The following is a 3,457-nucleotide window of genomic DNA, read 5'->3' as shown; positions in this document are numbered from 1 at the left end:
TAAGAGCAAGGCTCTGAGATCCATCTGCTTGGGTTCAGATCCTATAACCTTTGTACATATAATTTGCCTCTCTGAGTCTTGGTTTCTTCATCTATAAAATAGGCTAACGACTGCATATATGCCATAGGATTATTATGATGACTACCTAAAGTAATGCACATAAGAGCCTTAGAACCATGCTTGGCACCTAACAGCACTCAGTGTTAGCTATTGTTATTATCACCATCATTATTGTTTTATCACTCTTGCAGCATGACATTATCCACAGCTTAATTAGTCACTGTTTGGCACGAGAGACTAACTTGGGAATTATATACAACTGGTGAATTAATATCCTGAGTACTTCCACTAAGACATCAGGCTAATAATTTTTGGTACTTTAGATAACCCATGATGGGTCCCAAAGGATTCTGAAACCAAGAGTCTACATTTTTCCTAGTAAGAATGGATTTTTTTTTGTTTTAATTCTCCATAGTTTAATGTAACAGCTTCTACTATTGGACAACTGTAAGCTGAGCTGAAGAAGGAAAGAAAGTCCTCTTGACACAGAAATCTGGTCCCCCACATATGAGATAACACACATGATTCAGGCTGTAAAAGAGACCAAGGACCTGGCAAAGATGGCAAAAGATAAAGTGTAGGAAGAGGGAGCGGCTGTATTAGAGGAAGTTTTAAGAAAGCAATTTGAAATACCAAAGTCGATTCTAACAAAGGCATTAAAATGAGGGTGAAAACCGGGTGGCTAGATGGTTGCATTGTGAATATAATTAATGCCACTGAAATGCACACCAAAAATGGCTAATTTTATGCCATATACAAATATTCACATAATAATAAATACACACACCAGAAAAATTAGACAGCTAAATTATATAACAATTTATAATAATACTTGTATTTTAGACATATTTTTATATGACAGATCTGCTTATATCAGTTGAGTGTTCACTGAGCACCTACTCTGTACAAACACTGTGCTTGGTATGTTGTATCATAATATATAGCTATATTTTTTATGTGTTCATACTCACATGATCATTACTATTGACAAAAGAATGATATTATCCATGTAGGATAAATAGCTATCAATTCAATCACCGTAGACCTGTGGCCAAGGTACACCTGTCCTAATTGAAACAAAAGAAAAATAAGGACCTGACTTTAAAATTGTTTGAGAAGTACCTTCTGCTTTAAACTCAGACAATTCAAGTATGATCCAACCAGCATCTGTACCATCACTATTATATTTGGAAGAACTAATGTGTTATTTCTTCCCTTCTAACTGTGCATGAATCCAGTCTAACAGCAATCACTAAAGAAGTTTGCAAATAAACAACAAAGTCAAAAGTGGGAGCAGAACCTTGGATCACGTGGGTGATATTAACCTCGCTTACTGAGAAGCCTGGTTGCTTTTCGACTAGTCTACACATTTAGGGAGAAGAAGGGATAATGACTCTGGCTGATAGTCATCTTCGAGTCTGTCCCCAACTCTCTTTCCCCTGCAAGAAGACATAAAAAAAAAAAAAGAACAGAAGTAGTAATGTTATGGAGGAGCTTCTTATAATGGGAAGGAGAATCAAGCAGACTTACAAAGGTAGGCAGGTTATAATTTGGTTAAATTTGATTTTGGTAGCAACGTTGAAAGCTTTGATAGACACAAAAATTTATTTCCACTGTAAAAGGCAATATATATTTGGAAAAGCACATATATAGAGTTTATAGTATAATCATAAAGTCAAGGAAGATGTAATCACCTACCAGGTCAAAACAGGGAATATTGTCAGCCGCTCATAAACTCCAGCTCCACTGCAAGCTCCTTCTTGATCATACTTCCTTCCTTCTCCAATACTGATAAGCATTTTCCTGGATTTTATGGTAATCAATTCCTTTCTTCTCTTCAAGGTTTTTTTTTTTTCATTTGTGTTTTGCTTCTTTTCTTCAACATAATGACTGACCATAAGTTTTATCCATGGAATGCATTCATTTTTAATGCATGTATTTTAGTGTAATATTCCATTGTATAAATAGAAGGGACTGTGTTCCTGTTGATGGATACGTGGTTGCTACTGTGAACATTTTTATCATGTATCCTGTACCCATGCTCACAAATTTCTCTCAGGTGGTGCTTCTTCTACTTGAAAGTTCATGACCATCACCCAGATGGTTCACAAATGACAAGGCTCCACCCTCAGGTGTCTGATTCAGTGGAACTGGGGTTACATTTGAGAGTTTATATTTCTAAGAAGTTCCCAGGTGATGCTGATGCTACCAGCTAAGAATAGGGGCCATACTTTGGGAGCCACTTTTTAAAGTTATTGGAAGAGATTTTAGGGGGATGTCAGGGGGAGTGCATCTCTTCAGCTTTACTAATTAACGCAAAACTATTTTCCAAACTAGTGTCTTTACAATCCCACCAGCAATGCATGAGTATCCGTTGTTCTTTGCACCCATGCCAACACTTGTTATTGTCGGACTTCAATGTTTGCCAAGCCAGGGGGGTGTAGGAGGTGTCTCTCATTGTAGTTCATTTTGCGTCTCCTTAATTCCAGTGAATCTGAGCACTGATTGGCCATTTGGATTTCCTTTTGTGTGTGAAGTCACTATTCCAGTCATCTGCCCATTTTTCTGTGGGTTATCTATTTCTTACTGATATGTCAGTTCTGTTTATTGAAAAGACAACAAAATTTTCATTAATTACTGCTTAAAACGGTTTTAAAAATCTCAGTATGGTTTATAGGACAAAATCTTCTTTAGTAATAACAAGAATACAATATGGAAGAGAATTCTTTAGATAACCTCTCTTTTGCAAATGGCTTTGTGGAAAATAAGTTGAGGATGTTTTCTCCAAACAAAGTTACTAACTGAAGAGGCAAACCACATAGAGGAAATATCAGCATTCTTGTTATGTTCACTGAGAATGTGTCTGTAAGCACAAGGCCATCTTGAAATGATAATAATGCAACTGAAATAGATCATTCAAGAAAAGGAGATCTATTATTGAGGCCAACATGGCCATCGACACTTGTTAGCTCGTCTCTGAAGAACAAAATCCTGAGCAGCAAAAGCTTAAAGTAAATGAAATTGTATCCAATTCTCAATCTAATGAAACGCTTTGGGCTCTGGGCCAGAAAATAGATTCGAACCATGGATGGGAATTTTTTCAGGGCCTTCAATTTAAATCACTAAAATTATTTTTAAAGTACTATTCTACTCAATCTTTTGGAATAAAAATGTAGTTTTCAGTTTTAAAAAAAAAAAAAAAAAACTTCGTTTCAATGTAAGGATGAGATGCAAGATTTCTGCCCTTAAATGATCCAAAAAAGCAGACACTTCATTCTAGTGTATACTCCACATGGAGAAGATGTCTATTATAGCCTCCCTTGACCCACAACACACACACACACACACATACTCCACATATAAATATACACACAGACACATCATATACACAGTATAC

The 3,457-nt window shown here is 36.1% G+C and overlaps 1 long non-coding RNA gene across 1 annotated transcript; it reads right to left on the bottom strand.

The window, feature by feature from the left end:
• Positions 1-868: 868 nt before the first annotated feature.
• LOC113604338 (uncharacterized) lies at positions 869-2,844 on the bottom strand. The gene is made up of 2 exons (XR_003426224.2): positions 1,759-2,844; positions 869-1,499 (listed from the first exon to the last, which is right to left on the bottom strand). It is a non-coding gene; the product is annotated as an uncharacterized LOC113604338 (long non-coding RNA).
• Positions 2,845-3,457: the final 613 nt, after the last annotated feature.

This window comes from Acinonyx jubatus, chromosome E2 (assembly GCF_027475565.1).
Source record: "Acinonyx jubatus isolate Ajub_Pintada_27869175 chromosome E2, VMU_Ajub_asm_v1.0, whole genome shotgun sequence".
Lineage (NCBI taxonomy): Eukaryota > Metazoa > Chordata > Mammalia > Carnivora > Felidae > Acinonyx > Acinonyx jubatus.
This window is presented reverse-complemented; position numbering and strand designations above follow the sequence as displayed.